Source organism: Lagenorhynchus albirostris, chromosome 4, assembly GCF_949774975.1.
Source record: "Lagenorhynchus albirostris chromosome 4, mLagAlb1.1, whole genome shotgun sequence".
Lineage (NCBI taxonomy): Eukaryota > Metazoa > Chordata > Mammalia > Artiodactyla > Delphinidae > Lagenorhynchus > Lagenorhynchus albirostris.
In genome coordinates this window covers 103,934,061-103,959,360 of record NC_083098.1, presented here as the reverse complement: position 1 = coordinate 103,959,360, position 25,300 = coordinate 103,934,061, and the positions used below count along the sequence as shown (strand labels likewise).

General features: G+C 39.3%; 1 long non-coding RNA gene across 1 annotated transcript in view; it reads right to left on the bottom strand.

The window, feature by feature from the left end:
* LOC132519416 (uncharacterized) overlaps window positions 1–25,300 on the bottom strand; it is a 161,689-nt gene that overhangs the window by 104,314 nt on the left and 32,075 nt on the right. The window contains exon 3 of the long non-coding RNA XR_009540159.1: window positions 22,579–22,667. This is a non-coding gene — a long non-coding RNA (uncharacterized LOC132519416). The remainder of the gene's footprint in view (window positions 1–22,578; window positions 22,668–25,300) is intronic.

Below are 25,300 nucleotides of genomic sequence, written 5' to 3'. Positions count from 1 at the left end.
CTGGGAGAAAAAGGGCTCCTTACCACCCAACTCACTCTCACACCCCACAAAAGGGAGGTTGTGAATCCCCCTGCTTTTTGCAAAAGGAATTCTAGTGGAGACTCTCTAGTGAAAGGAATGTTCCATCTGTTTGTACATGTCTCCAGTTCAGACCAGTTTGCACTGTTTTCCTAGGGTATCTCTTTCCCAGTCCTTGGAGATGCCTTATTTTTGACCCCGAGGCACCCTCAGACAACCCCTGCTAGGAGGCCTTCTCACCAGGGCCGGCTATGTGGCCTTAGCTAAGTCATACTCCCTGCTGACTTGGGAGGATAGCCTCAAGGTGCCAGATTAATCTGCTGCTTCTTTCTCCTTCTCTTTTCATCTGAACTCTAGAAGAACAAAAGACCTCAGAAGAGCATGCCACATCTTGCCTGGTTTAGGGAGCCCTGACCTAAGAATTGGGAAACATGGGCTCTGGTCCCAAGCCACCCTACCAATCACAAGCTGGGTGACTCTGAACCCATCAGCTCCTTTCTCTGAGCCTCAGTTTGAGGGTGTTGGACTAGATGGGCTTTTCAGCAGAAGGGGGAGAGAAGTTTGAGCAGATGGCATTTTTTCATTGTTATTCATTTACTGGGATTGATCATATGATTGATTGCACTTGGGGAAAAATATCCAGTGGCTAAAAACTTTGAAAAACACTACCCTAGATGATATCTCCAAGGTCCTTTCATCTCTATTTGTCCAATAGTCTATGATTTTCTCCACTGACCTCCATTTATAGAGGAAGTCTGCAATAAGCAATAGTTTTTCATTTTTCAAATCAATCAGAGAATGGCAAGCAGTTACAATTGAACTTCCTTAAGCACTCTAATTGGGAGATGTCTTAGGAAAATATCATTACCCTAGATCGTGGGTTAAATAATGGATGCCATTTCCTCTCTGGCCGTGCTGTTCACCCTGCTCAACATCTCTAGGGATGGCTATTTTTAAGTGGCCTTGGCCCTCTGGGCTCCAACGAAACCACTGGTACCACCCTGAGGACCAATGACTTTCACTATGGCCACAAAATAATCATGAGGGAATAAAATCATTCTCATGGGAGAATAAAATTCTGTAGGCCACCTGTAAATCAGGGGCAGGCAGTGACTAAAGGAGGGAGCTGGGGGATGGGAGGGGACATGGTTCCTACCAATTGATGCTGAAAGAGATTTAGAGGCATGCAGCCAACCCACAATACCTCCTCCCTCCACGCCTCTAGCCTCCATTGACCTTCCTGTTCTCTGCTCCTTCTGCTGCCTTCAACTGAGACACACTGTCTCCCACCTGCCGCTCAGACATCAGGGAGTACCAAAATTTAGGAAATGCTCGAGGTTTTATGTGATAAAATTATAAAAGCAAAAATAAATAAGGATTCTGAAGGTCCAAAAAAAGCAATTTTTAAGATAACTCTGGTTCCTATTTTAAATTATGTTTATAAGGCATTTAAAATAATATAGGATACCTTACATTATATACAAACATTGACTCAAAAAATGGATCAAAGATCTAAATGTAAGAGATAAAACTATAAAACTCTTAGAAGAAAACATAGGTCAAGATATTCATGACATTGGCTTTGGCAATGATTTCTCGGATATGACACCAAAAGCATAGGCAACAAAAGTAAAATAGGACTTTGGCAAAATTTAAAACTTCTGTGTACCAAATGTCGCTATCAACAGAGTGAACAGGCAATCCATGGAATGGGAGAAAATATTTGCAAATTATAAAGCTGATAAGGGTAGGCATAGAGGGAACTTTCCTCAACATAATGAAGGCCATATATGACAAATCCACAGCCAACATCGTCCTCAATGGTGAAAAACTGAAACTTTTTCCACTAAGATCAGGAACAAGACAAGATTGCCCACTCTCACCACTCTTATTCAACATAGTTTTGGAAGTTTTAGCCACAGCAATCAGAGAAGAAAAAGAAATAAAAGGAATCCAAGTCAGAAAAAAAGAAGTAAAGCTGTCACTGTTTGCAGATGACATGATACTATACATAAAGAATCCTAAAGATGATACCAGAAAACTACTAGAGCTAATCAACAAATTTGGTAGAGGAGCAGGATACAAAATTAATGCACAGAAATCTCTTGCATTCTTATACACTAATGACAAAAAATCTGAAAGTGAAATCAAGAAAACACTCCCATTTACCATTGCAACAAAAAGAATAAAATATCTAGGAATAAACCTACCTAAGGAGACAAAAGACCAGTATGCAGAAAATTATAAGACACTGATGAAAGAAATTAAAGATGATACAAACAGATGGAGAGATATACCATGTTCTTGGATTGGAAGAATCAACATTGTGAAAATGACTCTACTACCCAAAGCAATCTACAGATTCAATGCAATCTCTATCAAACTACAACTGGCATTTTTCACAGAATTAGAAAAAAAAACTTCACAATTTGTATGGAAACACAAAAGACCCCAAATAGCCAAAGCAATCTTGAGAAAGAAAAACGGAGCTGAAGGAATCAGACTCCCTGACTTCGACTATACTACAAAGCTACAGTAATCAAGATAGTATGGTACTGGCACAAAAACAGAAATATAGATCAATGGAACAGGATAGAAAGGCCAGAGATAAACCCACACAGATATAGTCACCTTATCTTTGATAAAGGAGGCAAGAATATACAGTGAAAAAAAGACAGCCTCTTCAATAAGTGGTGCTGGGAAAACTGGATAGCTACATGTAAAAGAATGAAATTAGAACACTCCCTAACACCATACACAAAAAAAAACTCAAAATGGATTAAAGACCTAAATGTAAGGCCAGACACTATAAAACTCTAAAACATAGGCAGAATACTCTATGACATAAATCCTTTTTGTCAAGATCCTTTTTGACCCACCTCCTAGAGAAATGGAAATAAAAACAAAAGTAAACAAAATGGGACCTAATGAAACTTAAAAGCTTTTGCACAGCAAAGGAAACCATAAACAAGATGAAAAGACAACCCTCAGAATGGGAGAAAATATTTGCAAATGAAGCAACAGACAAAGGGTTAATCTCCAAAACTTACAAGCAGCTCATGCAGCTCAATATCAAAAAGCAAACAACCTAATCCAAAAATGGGCAGAAGACCTAAATAGACATTTCTCCAAAGAAGATATACAGATTGCCAACAAACACATGAAAGAATGCTCAACATCATTAATCATTAGAGAAATGCAAATCAAAACTACAATGAGATATCACCTCACATGGGTCAGAATGGCCATCATCAAAATATCTATAAACAATAAATGCTGGAGAGGGTGTGGAGAAAAGGGAACCCTCTTGCACTGTTGGTGGGAATGTTAATTGATACAGCCACTATGGAGAAAAGTATGGAGGTTCCTTAAAAACTAAAAATAGAATTACCATACAACCCAGCAATCCCACTACTGGGCATATACCTTGAGAAAACCATAATTCAAAAAAGAGTCATAGGGCTTCCCTGGTGGCGCAGTGGTTGAGAGTCCGCCTGCCGATGCAGGGGACATGGGTTAGTGCCCCGGTCCAGGAGGATCTCACATGCCGCGGAGCAGCTGGGCCCGTGAGCCATGGCCACTGAGCCTGCACATCTGGAGCCTGTGCTCCGCAGCAGGAGAGGCCACAACGGTGGGGGCCTGCGTACCGCAAAAAAAAAAGTCATGTACCACAATGTTCATTGCAGCTCTATTTACAATTGCCAGGACTTGGAAGCAACCTAAGTGTCCATCAACAGATGAATGTGTAAAGTAGATGTGGTGCATATATACAATGGAATATTACTCAGCCATGAAAAGAAATGAAATTGAGTTATTTGTAGTGAGGTGGATGGACCTAGAGTCTGTCATACAGAGTGAAGTAAGTCAGAAAGAGGAAAACAAAATACCGTATGCTAACACATATATATGGAATCTAAAAAAAAAAAAAGGTCATGAAGAACCTAGAGGCAAGATGGGAATAAAGACGCAGACCTACTAGAGAACGGACTTGAGGATACAGGGAGGGGGAAGCGTAAGCTGGGACAAAGTGAGAGAGTGGCATGGACATATATACACTACCAACTGTAAAATAGATAGCTAGTGGGAAGCAGCCACATAGCACAGGGAGATCAGCTTGGTACTTTGTGACCACCTAGACGGGTGGGATAGGGAGGGTGGGAGGGAGGGAGACACAAGAGGGAAGAGATATGGGGACATACGTATATGTATAACTGATTCACTTTTTTATAAAGTAGAAACTAACACACCATTGTAAAGCAATTATACTCCAATAAAGATGTTAAAAAAAAAAAGAAAAAATGGAGAAGAAAATGGGTGAGGGAAGATCAAATGGCAAAGGTTGAAATAACATAATTGATTTTTTTAAATTATTGGGCACATTTTATAATTTACTTCCACTTTATATTATTCCTTTGATTCTTATGGATGTGTCTCAGGTTTCTGTAATATCCAGTACCATTTCTTTTATATTAGCATTAATCAATAAATAATTATTGAATGGAAGGGAGGGAAAAGAAAATAAATAATAAATAAACCTGCTAAGGGATTAATATCCAGAATACATAGGGAGCTCCTACAATTCAGCAAGAACAACAAAAAACCCATTAAGGAAATGGGCAAAGAACTTGAGTAGACATTTTTCCAAAAGACGAAACACAAATGTCCAATAATCATGTGAAAAGATGCTCAACACCACTAATCATTGGGGAAATGCAAATTAAAACAAAAATTAGATATCACTTTACCCATTACAATGACTATTATCAAAAGATAGATAAATAATCTCACAGAAAATAACAAGTATTGGCTAGGATGTGGAGAAACTGGAATTCTTGTGCATTGCTGGTGGGAATTTAAAACAGTGCATCCACAGCGTCCTCAAAAAATTTAAAATAGAAATACGATATCATCCAGCAATTTCACCTCTTGGTATAAACCCAAGAGAACTGAAACTAAGGACTCAAAAAGATATGTACACCAATGATCACAGCAGCATTATTCACAATAGCCACAAAAGGAAGCAATCCAAACATCCATCAATAGATGAATGGATAAACAAAATTATATACATATATATGTAATATATATAGAGAGATACTTATATATGTGTATATGTATAGAGACAGATGTATATGTATATATACACATATATATATTAGAGTACTATTCCTTAAAAGTTAATAAAGTCTGATACATGTTACAACATGGATGAACCTTGCAAATATGCTAAATGAAATGATCCAGACACAAAAGGAGAAATATTGTCTGATTCCACTTATATGAGGTATCTAGAATAGTCAAACGGATAGAGACAGAAAGTAGAATGGTGGTTGCCGGGGACTGGGGAGTTATTGCTTAATGGGTACAGAGTTTCAGTTTGGGATGATGGATAGCTTCAGTCCTGGAGCTGGATCGTTGTAATGTCTGTACTTCAATGCAAATGTACTTAATGCCACTGAATTATATACTTTAAAATGGTTAAAATGCTAAGTTTTAAGTTACGTATATTTTATCATAATGAAAAAAGTTACAGTAATAAAAATAATCATAATCTGGGAAAGAGACAGTCCATAGGCGAGGGCAGCACATCACAGGGTGTCTGAACCCAGGCTGGGCGAGGAGGACTTCCACGTGGGGCTGGAGAGAGTAGAGGCAGCAGCCTAGGCAGGAGTGTGAGCTCTTGTGGGGCAAGGAAGGCATCTGCACAGGGAAGGGGCAGCTACTGCAATGGAGATTGGTTACGTACTGGGTAACTGATTGAATAAGTAAATATATTAGGGATAATATGTTATTATCCCAACAATACAAAGTTCATTCTTGTTTTCTCCATTTTAATATGTGTAAGTTCCTTCTGTGGCAGTAAGGGAGAAAATAAGAATGAACTTTGTATAGTTGGTTTGGAAGTGAAGGCATTGGTGTGAACGCATGGTTTCCAACAGATAGATACATAGATAGATAGACAGATATAGATGTAAATGTGAATATATGAGAGAGTATGTGTATGTATGTATACATATGTCACCTTGCTTTGTCCACTGAGCATGCCCAGAAACAGCAATATCCTAAAAACAATGAGAACACTTAGTGTCCAGATCTAGGTTTCTAAATGTCATTTTTTTTAGTAAGAGGCATCAGAGGTGCTTGAAGAAGTGGTTGATTCCAGGACTGGAGGAAGAAAAGTACAATATGAATCAGGAAATGCTCCAACAATGATGTGAACATGTCGAAGGACACAGGAGCCAGTTTGAAGAGATGCCACTGGTTAAATCTGTGAAATTTTAGCATTAAAAAAAAAGATAGTTGTAGATTATACCCACTAAATAAAACAAGAAACAATGAGTCCCTCTGATATAAGTAGATAAGGAGAATTAGAGACTGAGAGAGGAAAGTTTGGTGAGGAATGGGATATTTACATAGTTTGAAAATACCTCCCCATCAAATGCTTATTAATTACAAAAGGAAAAGGAGTAACGTTACCATGAAGAAGCCTGACCAACAGCACATTAATCAAGTGGTCAAGGTGAGTATCATCAATTCTGGAGCAAACTGAAATTCTATGCCACTTGCTAGGGTGCAATGACAACATAGCATCACTTTTGTGATATTCCTGCCAAAAAATTATAACCTGAATCTAGCCATAAGGAAATAGCAAAAAGCCAAACTGAGGGGCATCATGTAAAATAAGTGACCTTTAATCTTTAAAAGTGTGGAGGTCATCAAGTCCAGAAAAGATGGAAGAACTGTTCCAGACCGACAACTAAATGCAGTGTGTGATTCTGAACTAGCTGGATCCATTTGTATCCACAAAACTCAAGTGGGGTCTGAGGATTAAGTGCAATACATTAATATTAATTCTCTACCTTTCATCACTGTAGTGTAGTTATATGAGAAGATGTCCTTATTTGTAGGAAATAAACGCTAAGGTACTTGGAGGTGATAGAGCATCAGTGGCAACTGTCTCTCAAGGGCTCGGGGGACGGGAGGCTCTTTTTCCTGTACTTGCGACAACATTTCTGTAGGCTTGAGACTTCTGGATGTTAAAAATTGTTTTAAAAAATAATAATGGGTAATTCGTGATAGGTTAAATGAAAAAGCAGGACATAAAATCATATGTATTTGAAGAGTTAAACTTTCTTAAAAAGAGATATTCACAGGGAAAAAAAAGTCTTGAAAGAAGTACACCCAAAATACAGTAGTTGACTGTAACTGAATTACGCAGGATGCTTTTCTTTACTTTATATTTCAAATTTTCTATAAGCATGCATTTTTAATAAATTTCTCTTTCTTTTACAAAATTTAATATTTTTCTTTCTCTTTCGTGTTCTGGTTTTCTAAGATACAGCTATAAATTAATTTGCTTCATTTATATTTTTTAAAACTCTAAGGATTCCATTAAGACCTTACAGATTTCTCTGAAACTGAAAAATTCTCCATCATTTTGCCATGAGGAGGGACCTCTTCTCCGGTATCTCCAGTCTAATTTTCTGACACTCTTATTAAATATATTTTTAATCATTTTGATCTATCTTCCTTTTCTAATAATTTCTCTTTCATATCTGTGCTTCATTTTGCTCATTTACTTAGCTCTATCTTCCACTTCATTACTTATCCCTTCGAATATTTTCGTCTACCTTTTAATGAGTCCTTTTTGTCATTTCAATGACTGCATATTTGTTTCTTTAATCTCTATTTGGTTCTTCCTCAGGTTCACCTGTTCTTTTGCCATGAGGCCCTGTTCTTTCCTACCAGTTTCTATCCCTTCCTTTATCTCGTTGAAGTTTATAAATGTACTCATTTGAAAGCATTTCTTAGATTGTTCTATTATCTATAGTTTCTAGAGTATAAATTTTACCATCTCTTGCATTTTCTGACTGACTCAGCAGTTCACTTGTAATTTCACTCATTTTAAGCAGGAGTTAGCTTCCATCAGAGGGTCCTAACCTTCCTTCCCCTAACACTATCTTCTCCCCTGGCCATATCCACCTGGCCATGGGGATCACACATTGCCTGAACCCCCACCCTCACTCCTAGAGGCACATCCCCCCCACCATCATGACTCTGAAACTGAACACTACATCGACCACATCAAGGGATACCATGGCCTCTGGTCAACACCTCTGAAGCTCCAGCTGTCCTGGAGATGCTGCAGCTGAGCACAGTCTCCCGGTCAACTCTTGGCTCCATCTCTCTCCCTGCCACCAAAGAGCACTTGAACTTTTTCCTTGACCTCTTAGGTGCTGCGTTTCACCAACATGCCTGACTGGACTTTCTTTCTTGCCTAAAATTGCTCCTCGTAAGGCAGAAGAGCCTTAGCCAGGTGTGGCCCCTCCCACTCTGCCCATGCCTCTTCAGCAAGCCCCTCCACCAACTCCTGCATCAGGAACAGTGCTCATGGCTGCAGGCATCTGGCCACAGTCATCCACCTTAGCAAGGCTCTCCATCCTGTGCACTGGGTCCCAGAACACCCTCACTTTCCTCTTTTGGTGCCAACTCACTTGAAGGCAAAGACTTAGTGTTGCAAACATAAAGTTAAGCATTTTATATGCCTCATCTCATTCAATGCTCACTGTTCTAGAAGGAAGATATTATTATATCCATTCTACAGATAAGGTAGCTAAGACTCAAGAGAGGTACAGTCACCCAGAGAGGTCACATAACCTGAAGATGTCAAAGTCAGGACTCCAACCCCCGACAGTGTCTTTGGTCCACTGTTCTCTTGGTCCTCATGGCCTTTTCCTTCTGAACATGAGCCAGACACACCTCCCTCTCTAAAACTTGGAATATGCATATTTAGCTTTCTTTTAAGCTACTCCAGTGAGCCCTTCAGGAACTGACATCTCAGATTTCTGAGTATCAGCCACTGGGCGTATGCAATCTTTATTAAATTAACAAATGGCCAACCAAATAAAAGCTATTTTAAAGTGATTCGTAATGGGCCTTCTGCTTTCCCTAATGAAGTTTCGTGTGTCCCTTCCTGAAGAAAGCTTGTGTTAGGGTAAGAGGTGACCAGAGTCACTTGTGTCTTTCCCAGGAAGAAACACTTAATACAATAAAATCTCAGACCTGTCAGAGAGTTTGTCTGAGTGCTGCTTCCTGGAAGAATTTTTTAAAGTTCTATTTACATTAACATAAACATTAAACTAACCTCCACTCCATCGCTCAAGGCCACTTTCTATTGCAACTGAACAGGAGATACGTTCCAACAGGAAGAAATCAGAATGAACTTGAGTGATGCTAAGTCTTCCATCTTTCTACTTTCCCTTGGGGGAGAAAAAATGAAGCTGCCTTTTAATTCCACCATTGCCAGGTTTGAATAGGTACCTTGTCCCTTCAGCCTCATGCATGTTAACTAAGAATCCTGGAAGAGACATCTCAGATCTTCTATTCCTACCACCCTCCTGACATAAAATTAGACCCATTACATTGGGTAGTATTCATTGGAGGCTAGAACCATCTCACACATTTAAAGACATGAAATCTCCATAATCACGAACACTTCTCACTCCTCCTCTTCATCAATTTTCCTAATTTCACTGCAGTTCCTACTCCTTAGACTTGAATAAAGGCACATATAATTTTTTCAACTCTACCTCCATCTTTGGACCTTCCATAGTTCAGGACTGGCCCATGTGAGGCAAGAAGTCACTTGTCAATTATGCCCCTCGTGGGAGGCACCTGCAGGTTTTTACCATGCGTTAGGCTTGACTTCAGTCCTTACCACTGCCACTCCATCTGCCTAAAGGAGGACATCCTACCTCCTACCTCCCAATTTTAATCAGCCAATGCCTGCTCAGCCTACAAATTTCAACTCAGAGCTCGCCTGCTCCTGACTATGTAACTTGTGTCCACACAACACCAGTGCATCCCTCCCCAGTGGGACCATAGCAACACAGTAGGCACACAGCACCTAGAATGGCTGCTCTGGGTTCAACAAATATAAATACCTCTCTGTCATAGTCTCTGGTTGGAAAAGTAACCTTGGGTAACTAAAACCTTGCTCTTCAAGAGAGTTAGAAGTGGGGTTAATAAGACATAGGAAGCTTCTGCACAGCAAAGAAAACCATCAACAAAATGAAAAGGCAACCTACTGAATGGGAGAAAAGATTTGCAAATCACATATCCGATAAGGGATTAATATCCCAAATATATTTTTTTTTAAAAACTCACACAATTCAACAGCAAAAAAAAGAAACAATTCTTTTTAAAACTGGGCAGAAGATCTGAATAGTTATTTGTTCAAAGAAGATATCCAAATTGCCAGCAGGTACATGAAAAGGTGCTCAACATCACTTATCACCAGGGAAATGCAAATCAAAACCACAATGAAATATCACCTCACACCTGCTAGAATGGGCATTAGCAAAAAGAAATATGAGCGTTGGTAAAGATATGGAGAAAAGGAAACCCTTTTGCCCTGTTGGTGGAAGTGTAAATTGGTGCATCCACTATGAAAAACAGTATGGAGGTTTCTCCAAAAATTAAAAATAGAACTACCATATGATTACAGCAATTCCACTTCTGGATATTTATCTGAAGGAAATGAAAACACTAACTGGAAAAGATATATGCACGCCCATGTTCACTGCAGAATTATATACAATAGCCAAGACATGGAAGCAACCTAAGTGTCCATCAGTGGATCAATGGATAAAGAAAATGTGGTAGATAGATAGATAGTGGAATATTAGGAAAAAAGGAAATCTTGCCATTTGCAACAACATAGGTAGACCTTGAAGGCATTATGCTAAGTGAGGTAAGTCAGACAGAGAAAGACAAATACCATATGATCCCACTTATATGTGGAAGCTAAAAAAATTAAAACAAGCAAACTCATATAGATACAGAGAAGATATTGGTGGTTGCCAGAGCTTGCGGATAGGGGGTAGGCAAAATGGGTGAAGGGGGTTAAAGATACAAACTTCCAGTTATAAAATAACTAAGTCATGCATATATACACTACCAAATATAAAATAGCTAGTGGGAAGCAGCCGCATAGCACAGGGAGATCAGCTCCGTGCTTTGTGACCGTCTAGAGGGCTGGGATAGGGAGGGTGGGAGGGAGGGAGACGCAAGAGGGAAGAGATATGGAGATATGTGTATATGTATAACTGATTCACTTTGTTATAAAGCAGAAACTAACACACCATTGTAAAGCAATTATACGCCAATAAAGATGTTAAAAAAAAAAAAAAAAAAAAAAAAACTACCGTATTGCACATTTGAAAGTTGAGAGTAAATCTTAAAAGTTCTCAGCACAAGAAAAATAACTGTAACTACATATGATGACAAATGTTAACTAGATTTATCGTGGTGATCATTTCTCAATATACACAAATATTGAATCATTATGTTGTACACCTGAAACTAATGTTAAATGTCAATTATCTCTCAATTTTTTTTAAAGGCACAGAAAAGAGGTGAATCCTTTATCAGAATCTAAAACTACAGTTATAGAGCATTTGCAAGGCTTGTGCTAATGCTTAATACATTATCTTATTAAATCTTCAAACAACACTGGGAGGTAGGTGTACTTATACCCTCTTCACATGAGGAAACAGGGTCAGCAAGGTTAACAATGTGCCCCAAGCAGTGATGGAGCTGGGCTCAAGTCCAGGTCTAACTCCAAAACTCACAGACATTCCTTGCATCTGACTGCCTCTGAGTAACCATTAGTCCAAAAGGCTCCTACTTTCCAGTCCCCACAAAGATTCTTGCACCCACTCCCCTGCACATTTGTAATGTGTTTGCTGTATTATTTAAGATATTCAATTCTGCTACGTAAAATCAGAAACACAAACAAGGGAAATAAACGAAACTAAGCATAGAAGCAAATATTGGGCTGGCCAAGAAGTTCGTGCGGGTTCTTCCGTAACCTGTTACGGGAAAACATCCGAACGAACTTCATGGCCAAGCTAATAGTTTGTGAGACACAAGCAGAATTCATTAGATGCGTTAAGTATCTATAAATAAGTTACATAGCGAGATATTAGCATAGATAAAGTAAGGAGAGCATGTGTGTGCTGAACACAGAAAGGGATGAAAGACCAAGAGGCATCAAATATTTGTGACTCACTAAATATACACGAGGCACCTGAGGTTTCAAATACTCATAATATATTCAATATACACGAGGCACTCAACATTTATGGTGTCTGAAATCAGCCACCCATTGGTGACTCCCATTCGGGCCCCAAGAATCGTCTGCCAAATGAAAGCCATAGCCGCTTATCAGGGTAACTGGTGAGCTGCAACTTTGAACCAGGCGTAATTGCTCCTGCATCCCTCCAATAGAACAAATACACTGTGTTGGTCCCAGGCCCCTTTCATTTGTCAAGCTTCCTCTTCAGCCTCAACTTTGCTCCTTGTAACCATTCCATCAGCAGGGAAGGCTGAGGAAGCAGGCAGAGATGGGACATGGGGGCTCTGCTGGGCAATGTGGTCCTTCTCCCCTACTTGCTACCTGTCCTAAACACATCAAATACCCACCCTGTTCCTCTCGCTTTGCACTGTGTGTTTTAAATTCCTACACTAAACCATGTGATTCAAGCATCTTAACTTGGTTCCTGAGCCTTTCTATTATAAGAGCTTTGCGACAGCCTCCCTTAGATTTAGCACTGTAGCGAGATGATTTCCCATGGGACACTTTTGGGCAATTCTTTTGTCTCCTCAAAGGATGCCCTTGACACCGTGGTATCAGAAAGCAAGCAATGGATTTGCAGTTAGGCTCCTGGATTTCAACGTTGCCTCAGCCAGTGTCCACCTCTTTAAGCTTTTGTTCTCTCCACATCTGTCAAATGAGAATGATAATCCTTCTCTTGCAGGGTTGCTGTTAAGATTAAATGATGGCATTTGTTAAAATGCTTTGCAGCGCTTCCCTGGTGGTGCAGTGGTTGAGAGTCCGCCTGCCAATGCAGGGGACACGGGTTCGTGCCCCAGTCCAGGAAAATCCCACATGCCGCGGAGCGGCTAGGCCCGTGAGCCATGGCCGCTGAGCCTGCGCGTCTGGAGCCTGTGCTCCACAATGGGAGAGGCCGCAGCAGTGAGAGGCCCGTGTACCTCAAAAAAAAAAAAAAGCTTTGCAAAACCATGTAACCTGTATGATTTTTTCTGGGGCACTCAGATAAAATATGTTTCTTATTTTATATCTCAGCATTGATGGGAATCCTAATCCCAGCCTTTGGGTGGCAGGCTTACCCTCACTTGGACAAATGAGGGTCCTAGGGCTTTAGCAGGAAACCCCGGGGAGATGCCTCAGGTCCTCAGCTCCTCGTGGAGGCCCCTGAGATGCTCAATATTCAGGCCAGCGTGGTGTGACGGGAGGTGACAGCTCTACAGCCCATAGCACTTAGTCTCTCAGCACTAGACTCAAGTCTGGGACCTTTGCCCTGACTGGGTCCAGGCTGCTTGCAGATGTCCGGTACCCTGGCATCCATGCAGTCCCTCTGCTGGAGGTCCTGCCAACTGTGTGCTGTTTGGGGGATAGAGCACATAATCCTCACCTCTCTATCACTCAGATCAACTCTCCCGGGGGTGGAGTTCTCGTCTCCACCCTGAACATCACCCTCTCCCCAGCCAGCCCCAGCTTTACTACCTGGTGTTGGAGGACACGGTGTTGCTAATTGTCCCCTGGGACAGTAAGTCAACGAGGCACACAATCCTGGGTTAGCAGGGTCACAGGAAGCATAATGGTCAACAGCAGGGGAGGGTCCCTGCCCTGGCTCTGTCACTGTATGACCTTAGGCAAGATTATTATTTAACCTCTCTGTGACTTGATATCAGTAAAATGGGTTTAATAATAAACTCACCACACAGAACTGTTTTGAGGATTAGACAGATTTTTAAATGCTTGGAATTGGAAGAGGGGGAATGAATAGGCAGAGAACAGAAGTTCTTAGGGCAGTAAAAAAAAAAAACAAAAAAGCGGATACCATAATGATGGGTACGTGTCATTATACATTTGCCCAAACCCACAGAATGTACAACACCAAGAATGAACCCCACTGTAAACTATGGACTTTGGATGATTATGATGTGTCATTGTAGGTTTATCAATTGTAACAAAAGTACCACTTTGGTGGGGGACGTTGATAATGGGGGAGCATTGGAGGGGAGGGGAGCAGGGAGTATATGTGAAATCTCTATACCTTCACTTCAATTTTGCTGTGAACCTAAAACTGCTCTTATAAAATAAAGTCTTAATAATTTTTAAATTAACAAACTCTTGGAACAATGCCCAGCATAAAGTATGCATTCAGAGCTAGCCACTATTTATTATTATTATTATTTACCTTTCTATACTGGAAGAAAACAAGACAGGTTATAAAACACAGTTCATTTCTTTCTTTTTAAAGGTATAATTCACATACAATAAAACGCACAAACTTTAGCTGTACTAGGAGGCCATCAGGATCAAAGCAGACATTTCAATCTCCCCAGAAAATTCCCCATGTCCTTTTCCCAGCCAACATCCCACCCACCCAGATACATTATCAGCATAAATTAGTTTTGCCTTTTCTTGAATTTAATGCATCATTTCTAAACCAGGTTATCCTGTCGTGCAATAAGAGGCTTCTCGGTAGCTAGATTTCCTGCGATCACATATGTTTCCACTGGATATACTCAGAGAAGCAACATAGGAGAATGGGGTAGAGGGTTCTGAGCCTGACTTGAAGGGCTTCTGCCCTCCCCTCCATACCCCCTGCTCTTGGCTCTACCCAGCAGGGCAAGAACAGGGGCAGAAGCCACAGCAGAGCTGAGCTGCTGTGGCTGAGCAAGAGATGGCTGCTTGAACCCCAGGTGTGATCAATAATTGATTCAGAGAATGATTCCAAGGGCGATGGAGATGCAGTATGTGGATGTGAATCCCAGTGCCCTGCATCGGGCCAGGCGGCCTCAGGCAATGGACCCCGTGCAAGCCTGTTAATAATTTTAACTCTTTTCACGTGCATGGTTTGTCGCACCTCCCAAATAAAATTAATTATGGAGACTTTAAAGGATTTTCAGAGGGAATCTTATTACTAACTGCACATTCGGCCTGACCAATCAATAGTCCCTTCATTTTTACATAGCAAGTGGGAGAGTAAAAGGGGTTTAAAAAAAGAAAAACTTCTTCCATTTTTCATTTCATCATCTCCAGCCTTGACATTTAATGAGTTCTCTGAAATATGTTCAAACTCTCAATCCCCACTGTGTGACCTTGAGCAAATTAGTTAACCTCTCTGAGCCTCACCTTTAGACTATCTTTGCTTTTCCCTCCACCTTCAATGCCCATCACCCTGGCTGTCCAGATGAGACACTCCTACTCATTCTACGAAACCCTACTGCATTCATAATGGGCAAGAGTTTGGCACGGTGATGAGAAGGCCAAACTTTAAAGTCAGACCATCCTAGATTGATACGCTGCTCCAGCACTTACTAGCTAGGGTGACTGTGGGCAAAGGACTTAAGCCTCAGTCTCCTCACCTGTAAAATGGTATCAGTATACATAACTCACAAATGGTTATGCAGAACAGGTGATAAAATGCATGTAAAGCCACTTACCACAAGGCTGGACACATAATGTGTGCTCAATACCTGTTGGCTATTATTGTCGTGCACTTATTTTTTCCACAACTATCTATGGAAAGTCTACTATGTGACAAACACTGTGTTTAGACAGAAGTCTTCCATGAGCCACTGCCCCTATCTAAACAACATCTCTCAACTCCCCTGCTTTATGTTCCTTCCATTACCTTGTGTGTCACATTATATATTATATGTTGTGGCTCAGTGGACTCTTTAGAAGGCAGGGACTGGTCTTATTTGGCTTTGCACCCACAGAGCTTAGCATAGTCTGAAACGCTGGTGCCAGGAGTCACAGCACCCAGGAGGGCCCCTGGCAGCAGGTAATCCATGAACCCCTCGACTAGTGAAGGCTGAGGGCTGGAGAAGGCAGAAGCCAGATCTTAGAGGACCTTGCTCCATGCTAAGGAGCAATGAGGTTATTTTGTGGGGAAAGAGGTTCTTCTAGAATGTTCCAAGGAGAAGAGAGACACACTCAGACTTATATTCTAAAACAGATGCCTTGGGAAGCCAACAGAAGATGACCTGTAGGAGATTGTCGAGGCTGGAGGACGCCTGTAAGAATTGGGAGGTGGCCCATGTCTGATTCTGTTCATCATTGCATCCCCCAATATCTCACACATAGGAGATGCCCAATAAATAGTTACTGAATGAACTAGGAAGGCATACTAAGAACCTGGACATCACTTAGGAGATGGCAGTATGAGTGAGAAACTATAAAAACCTAGACTAGTGCTGTCCGAGAGAACTTTCTGTGATAATGGAAATGCCTTGTAATGTGATGACCGGTAGACACATGGGGCTACTGAGCTCTTGAGATGTAACTATTTCCATTGAGGAACTGAATTTAATTTTAATTAATTTTAATTTAAATAACCACATGAGCTTATCATAGCCCAGACCCATACTAAGATTGGGACAGCATAAATGGAGAGGAAGTATCCCCCAGTGGATTTCTTATTTTGAAATATCTCAATTTCCAAGCTTTATGTAAGTAATATTTCTTTTTATACATTTTTATTCATCACTACACCAATCAGGGTTTCTTAACATGCTGTAATTTCAAATAAAAATTGGATACTCCAGGCCCTGAATGATAATAACAGTTATCATTTCTTAAGTAATTGCTATATGACTAGAGTGGCAGTAGAGGGTGGTGTTTGAGAACACAGGCTCTGGAGCGAGATGGCCTGGGTTTGAAAGTTGGCTCTGATTATACAAACTCCCTGTTTCCTTCTCTGTAAAATGATAGTATCTACGTCATGACATTGTTATAGGATTAAATTGTTTGATACCTATAAAAAGCCTAACACATAACTGCTTAATTCATATGAGCTATTTTTTGTGTTTTACATACATTATTATCTCATTAATCCCCTCAATAACTCTCCAAAGGAGGTGTTATCATTCCCATTTTGCAGGTGAGGAAACACGGTCAATGAGGATAATTATAAATAATCCACTGTTATACTGATAATAAGCACTATGACCAGGGATCAAGCCCAGGCTTATCTAACTCCAAAGCCCTGAACTAAAACAAATGGACAACAGATATGAAATTACAGTTTTCTTGGACATCAGGCAGCACAGAACAGTAATCCATGGAAAAGGATAAACAAGCCCTTTAAGTGCCCCAGCTTACCCCTTGGAGAGAATTTCCAGGCTGCAGTGTAGGAAGGGGAAAGATAGGAGAAGCCTGGCAGTATCTCTGATTTGAGTTGATAAATCTGGCAGTCCAGGGAGGCCAAGAAAGCTAGATCTTGCAGGACAGAGTACCAGAAAGTAGAGAACTTCACATACACAAAGAGAGAGAGAGGGAGGAGAGAGAGAGGAAGAAGAGAGAGAGACAGAAAGACAGACAGAGGCAAAGAGAGATAGAGACAGAGAAAGAGAGCTCTGAAGATCTATGCAAGCTCTTCATGAAATCTTCAACTGATTATTGATACTTTTGAGGAAACCTGAAGCTGGGAGGATAAATGCTCTAAAGGAGCACAGGGATCATTACCAGGACTCAGAAAGAGCCAAGAATAGTTTGTTTCCACAGTCCTGCCCGTCATGGAGCATCAGCTAGAGTGGTTAGAAAGATACTACCTCAGTAGTAAGATCTAACGTCTCCTCTAGTCCTACCTAACAAGGTTTACATATAATCTTTGAAAAGATCAAACTGTTTCCACATAACTGCATCTCGTAACAAAGCTCAAGAACGTTTACAGGACTACAGATATTACTATTAGCATCTAAAAAGGTAAAATTAACCATGTCTGGCATGCAATCAAAAATTACCAGGCATGAATGGATCACAGATCTAAATGCAACCTAGATGACCTTGGGTATGATGATACCTTTTGAGATACATCAAAGACACAATCCATGAAAGAAATAATTGATAGCTAGACTTTATTAAAATTAAAAACTTCTGCTCTGTGAAAGACATTACCAAGAAAATTAGAAGAAAAGCCACAGAGTGGGAGAAAATATTTGCAAAAGACACATCTGATAAAGGACTGTTATCCAAAATATACAAAGAACTCTTAACAATAAAAAAAAAACAACTATAAAATGGGACAAAGATTTCAACAGCCACCTCATCAAAGAAGACACACAGATGTCAAATAAGCATATGAGACGATGCTCCATATCATATGTCGTCAAGGAAATGTAAATTAAAGCAACAATGAGATACCACTACAAACCTATTAGGATGGCCAAAATCTGAAATACTGACAACACCAAATGATGGGGAGGATGTGGAGCAGCAGGAACTCTCATTCACTGCTGGTGAGAATGCAGCGTGGTACAGCCACTTTGGAAGACAGTTGGGTAGTCTTTCACACAACTAAACATACTCTCATGGTATGATCAAGGAATCACCCTCCTTGGTATTTACCCAAAGGAGTTAAAAACTTATGTCTACACAAAACCCTGCACATGGATGTTTATGGCAGCTTTAATCATAATCACCAAGCCTTGGAAGCAACCAAGATGTCCTTCAATAGGTGAATGAATAAATGAACTGTTGTACATCCAGACAATGCAATGCAATACTATTAAGCATTCAAAAGTAATGAGCTATCAAGCCATTAAGGAATCTTAAATGCATATTATTAAGTGAAAAAAGCCAATCTTATAGGGCTACACACTGTATGGTTCCAACTATGTCACATTCTGGATAAGGCAAAACAGTAAAAGATCAGTGGTTGCTGGGGGTGGGAGGTAGGGAAGGGAGAGAGATGAACAGGCAGAGCACGGAGGATTTTCAGAGCAGTGAAAATACTCTGTGTGATATTATAATGGTAGATACATGCCATTATATATTTGTCCAAAGCTATAGAATGAACACCAAGAGTGAACCCTTAGGTAAACTATGGACTTTGGGTGATGATAATTTTCAATGTAGGTTTATCCTTGGTGAAAAAATGCACCATTCTATTGAGTGATGTTGATTATGGGGAAGCTATGCACTTGTGGGAGGCAAGGTTATATGAGAAATCTCTGTTCCTTTCTCCCAATTTTATTGTAAACCTAAGCTGCTCTAAAAAAAATAAATATTTATTTAAAAAAATTACTAGGCATGCAAAGAAGCAGAAATGTATAACCCACAATGAGGAAGAAAATTAATCGACAGAGACAGACCCAGAAATGACACAGATGGTAGACTTAATAGATGAGGACTTTAAAATCTTAAAAGCAGCCAAAGGGGAAAAGAGACATATTACATACAAAAGAACAAAGACAATAACTAGAGCATACTTCTCACTGGAAACAATGCAAGTGAGAAGACATTGGGGCAACATCTCTAAAGTAGTAAAAGAAAAAAGTATTGATCTAGAATTCTATACTTAGCAAAAATATTGTTCCAAATTTAAAGTGAAATAAAGTCTTTCGAGTGCGGCCTCATTGCCTCCAAGTTAGTAAATGTCCAATAGCTTTTGTTTTGTTTTTATTTAAATTTTTATTGGAGTATAGTTGATTTACAATGTTGTGATTTACAACGTTTCAGGTATACAGCAAAGTGAATCGCTTATACATATATATATATCCACTCTTTTTTTTTTAAGATTCTTTTCCCACATAGGCCATTACAGAGCACTGAGTAGAGTTCCCTGTGTTATACAGTAGGTCCTTATTAGTTATTTATTTTATATATAGTAGCATGTATATGTCAATCCCAATCTCCCAATTTATCCCTTCCCTGCCTTATCCCGTGGTAACCATAAGTTTGTTTCTTACATCCGTGACTCTACTTCTGTTTTGAAAATAAGTTCATTTGTAGCCATTTTTTTAAGATTCCACATATAAGTGATATCTTATGATATTTGTCTTTCTGTGTCTTACTTACTTCACTCAGTATGACAATCTCTGGGTCCATCCATGTTGCTGCAAATGGCATTATTTCATTCTCTTTTATGGCTGAGTAATATTCCATTGTATATATGTACCACATCTTCTTTATCCATTCCTCTGTTGATGGACATTTAGATTGCTTCCATGTCCTGGCTATTGTAAGTAGTGCTGCAACGAACATTGGGGTGCATGTATCTTTTCCAATTATGGTTTTCTCTGAGTATATGCCCAGGAGTGCAATGGCTAGGTCATATGATAGTTCTATTTTTAGTTTTTTAAGGAACCTCCATACTGTTCTCCATAGTGGCTGTACCAATTTACATTCCCACCAACAGTGCAAGAGGGTCCCCTTTTCTCCACACCCTCTCCAGCATTTATTGTTTGTAGATTTTTTGATGATGGCCATTCTGACTGGTGTGAGGTGATACCTCATTGTACTTTTGATTTGCATTTCTCTAATAATTAGTGATATTGAGTATACTTTCATGTGCTTTCTGCCCATCTGTATGTCTTCTTTGGAGAAATGTCTATTTAGATTTTCTGTCCATTTTTTGATTGGGTTGTTTTTTGATATTGAGCTGCTTAAGCTGTTTGTATATCTTAGAGATTAATCCCTTGTCGGTTGCTTCATTTGCAAATATTTTCTCCCATTCTGAGAGCTGTCTTTTTGTTTTGTTTATGGTTTCCTTTGTCCAATAGTTTTTCTGAACCACTTGGATGTCCATATTATAATATTCTTAGACCCTAGGTTAGAAACCACTGGCCTCCTCATGTTTGAGATCTCAGAAAAGTGGGAGACAAATTCATCACATGGATCCCACTGTAGACAATCACAGCATGATCTGAAGGCCTGATATTTCTGGATTGAACTCCACACAGACCCTTCCTTGGTAACAGGACACGTGGGAAAGTAGTAAACTGTTAAACAGAAAATTCCTGACTGGCAAAATGTTAATATGCTGCATGTACAGGTTATACATACTAGAGGATCTGTTTTCAATACAAATCCATTACATAATGATTAAATTAAAATAATAATTAATAGCTAAAATTTATTAAGCTTGTACTATAATATTCATGAATCTAACATGGGATTATTGTAAAACCTACCATGTTATGTACCTCTTAACATATACAACACTAAAAAAGAAAAAAACACTGCCAATTAAACAGCACTACACTTCCTTATTACTTATAATTTTATTTGAAAGTTCTTTTTAGACTCATCTCAACATGGACTCACTTGCATCATTCCTATACAACTACAAAATGGAATATATAGACATGATAAATTGCCTAAAGTATTACTTAATGTGCTTACATTAAGTGTTCAACTCTTCTAATCCTTTTTTGACTCAGAGTAGATATGTCCATTTTTCCTTCCCATATAGGATCATCCTCTGTGCCATCAAATACATTGATGATACAGCATTTCTTGAAAGAGTGGTGTACTGTTGTGTGTGGGCATATTCTTCCAAACCACTGATACCCATTCTGTCATTCTGATGCTGAAGCATCTTTTACCAAAAGGTATTGATGGAAGGTTTTCAAATGGCAACCAGGACTTATATTCACTCTTTGAATGCTCCTGGAATAACAACCAGGTTCATAGCTTTACAGGCAACAACAACTCAGCAGCCATCTGGCTGAGATCTACTGTAATATTCCATTGACTGTGGGATATATCCCAAATTTGGAGAAGTTAAAATGTGAAGGAGTGTTCTGAGAGCCAATGAAATACAGTGTGTTCCAGGCACTTTCATTCATCACTCAATTGATATTTATTATATTATTTTTATTATATTATATTATAATATATATTATATTATATTTATATAATATAATATATATAATATATATATATTATATCAATATTTATTATACCTGTGATATAACAGACACTAAGTGAGGCACTGAATTACAGCAAAAAATAAATTATAGAATGTCCCCGGAGTCAAGAAATGCCAGTCTCTTTTAACTCCCAAAACAACCCAGCAAAGTTGACATAGATATACTCATTTTACTAGTAAGCAAACCAGTGGTGGAGCTTGGATAGCAAACTAGGTCTTTCTTACTCCTAAATCTACATGCATTCCATTAAAAAAATTAAAATAACATGAGCCGCATAGCAGAGGGAGATCAGCTCGGTGCTTTGTGACCGCCTGGAGGGGTGGGATAGGGAGGGTGGGAGGGAGGGAGACACAAGAGGGAAGAGATATAGGAACATATGTATATGTATAACTGATTCACTTTGTTATAAAGCAGAAACTAACACACCAATGTAAAGCAATTATACTCCAATAAAGATGTAAAAAAAAAACATGATCCAGAACTGACTGACCTACACAGACAGCCATTTCTGCACAAAGGTATTCACCAATTCTTTGAAAAAGGAATTGAAAATAAGTATTTCTCAAAAGTCCACTGCATCATAGTCATTATATAAAATTATCCTTACACTGGCTGTATTCAGTTCTTGTTCCAGACCGTGGGGATGGAAATTCTCAACAAACCGTTTTAAAGTCATCAAAGAACATCTTGGATATTATTGCAGATAGAAAATATAACCTGCATAGCTATGGTATAGAGTAGCCATTAAGAGCAGAGACTCTAAAACTAGGATTCCTAGGTCAAAATCTTGGCTGTACTACTTACCAGATATGTGACCCTGGGCAGGTTATCTTCATAGCTCAGTTGCCTCTTCTGAAAAGCGGAGGTATTGACAATCGTACTTCCCTCATAAGCTGTATTAAAGGTTAAATAAGTTAATATGTATAAAGCATTCAGAACAATACATTACATGTCAGCATAACATAAGCATTAGCCAAAATATTATATCCAGATTGGTATATGTCTATACCTAGATTGGTGTATTATACCCAGATTGGCATAATGTTATACCTCAATTGCTGTCTCACCAAGATCCTGGTGCTCAGAAAGAGTGACTGAATAAATCAGTAAGTGAATGAACAGAAGTTGCTTTCACAAGGAGAGTTTCTGGGTAAGGGGCAATGCGTTACCCTTGCACTGGCAGAGATATACTATGTCCACCCCCAGGCATGCACATAAGCAGGTAAGTTGTTGAACCGTGAGATCTGAAGGGATCTCGGAAATCAACTGTCACTCACATAAAATCCAGTTTAGATTTTTAAATATCTTGCTTATAGAAGCTCAACTCTGAGTTCACTTAACCGTGAATGAATATTTTAAACATTATTTTCTAGAGTGCCTCAGATTTCTTTTAAGTGTCATCAGAGGAATAACTTTCAATTAATACTGAATATGTAGAATGGAACTGCTTAAGATCAATATCCACTTTTTTCCTTACTTTATAATTAATGGAGTGACTGCTCTGCTTTGGCAGCTACAACTTACTATGCAAGTGGGGAACCCCTACAGGGTGAGAATGGGAGAAGCAGGTGACATATACTACTTAAACAATACAGTAAGTACTTTAGAGTCTTCTCATTTTCCTGAGGCTTTTTTTGAAAGCTGCTCCCGCTGCTCCATTTTTACTCACGTTGCTAAGAACAGTGATTTAAGCATTATGAATCTGTTTTGCAATGAACTGAGACATGACTGTTGCAGTTTTTAGAAATGTTTAAGGAGGAAACCTCTTGGCTGCTGTCAGGGCACTAAAGGAAGCTGTGCTCTTTGGAGCTGCCCTAAGGAGCTGGCAAAAAAAGGGCCAAGGGGAATGTATGTTATAACCTGAAAGAGTAGAGGAGAATGGAAAATGAAACTTGCTTCTGGAGCATCAAAGGTGTAGTCAGAAAACCTAAGTCCTAATCTGGAACGTGGGTATTCACAGTTGGTTTTGCCTACCCAGCAGCCATCTTTAATCTCCCTTAGAGTCCCTCATCTCTTGTTCTCAGCTTGTGGATTTCCAGTGGGACTGATCATGCCCATCCCAAGAATGACAACATAATTTATCCTTCAAACTGGGGTATTTTTGGTTTGTTTTTTATAGTGGTATTTTTTTAATATCTTTATTGGAGTATAACTGCTTTACAATGGTGTGTTAGTTACTGCTTTATAACAAAGTGAATCAGCTATACATATACATGTATCCCCATATCCCCTCCCTCTTGCGTCTCCCTCCCACCCTCTCTATCCCACCCCTCTAGGTGGTCACAAAGCACCAAGTTGATCTCCCTGTGCTATGTGGCTGCTTCCCACTAGCTATCTATTTTACATTTGGTAGTGTATATATGTCCATGGTACTCTCTCACTTCGTCCCAGCTTACCCTTCCCCCTCTGCATGTCCTCAAGTCCACTCTCTACGTCTGCATCTTTATTCCGGTCCTGCCCCTAGGTTTCATTAATTTTGTATCCTGCTACCAAATTCATTGATTAGCTGTAGTAGTTTTCTGGTAGCATCTTTAGGATTCTCTATATATAGTATCATGTCATCTGCAAACAGTGACAGCTTTACTTCTTCTTTTCCAACTTGGATTGCTTTTATTTCTTTTTCTTCTTTGATTGCTGTAGCTAAAACTTCCAAAACTATGTTGAATAATAGTGGTGAGAGTGGGCAAACTTGTCTTGTTCCTGATCTTAGTGGAAATGGTTTCAGTTTTTCACCATTGAGAACAATATTGGCTGTGGGTTTGTCATATATGGCCTTTATTAGGTTGAGGTGCCTACTTTCTGGAGGGTTTTTATCATAAACGGGTGTTGAATTTTATCAAAAGCTTTTTCTGCATCTATTGAGATGATCATATGGTTTTTCTCCTTCATTTGTTAATATGGTGTATCATAATGATTGATTTGTGTATACTGAAGAATCCTTGCATTCCTGGGGTAAACCTCACATGATCATGTTGTATGATCCTTTTAATGTGTTGTTGGATTCTGTTTGCTAGTAATTTGTGGAGGATTTTTGCATCTATGTTCATCAGTGCTATTGGCCTGTAGTTTTCTTTCTTTGTGACATCTTTGTCTGGTTTTGGTATCAGGGTGATGGTGGCCTCGTAGAATGAGTTTGTGAGTGTTCCTCCCTCTGCTATATTTTGGAAGAGTTTGAGAAGGATAGGTATTAGCTCTTCTCTAAATGTTTGACAGAATTTGCCTGTGAAGCCATCTGGTCCTGGACTTTTGTTTGTTGGAAGATTTTTAATCACAGTCTCAATTTCAGTACTTGTGATTGGTCTGTTTATATTTTCTATTTCTTCCTGGTTCAGTCTCGGAAGGTTGTGCTTTTCTAAGAATTTGTCTATTTCTTCCAGGTTGTCCATTTTATTGGCATATAGTTGCTTGTAGTAATTTCTCATGATCCTTTGTATTTCTGCAGTGTCACAAACTGGGGCATTCTGGAGACTAAATTTTTTAAGATGACAATTACATAATTTTTGAAATATTTATTTACTGACCAACA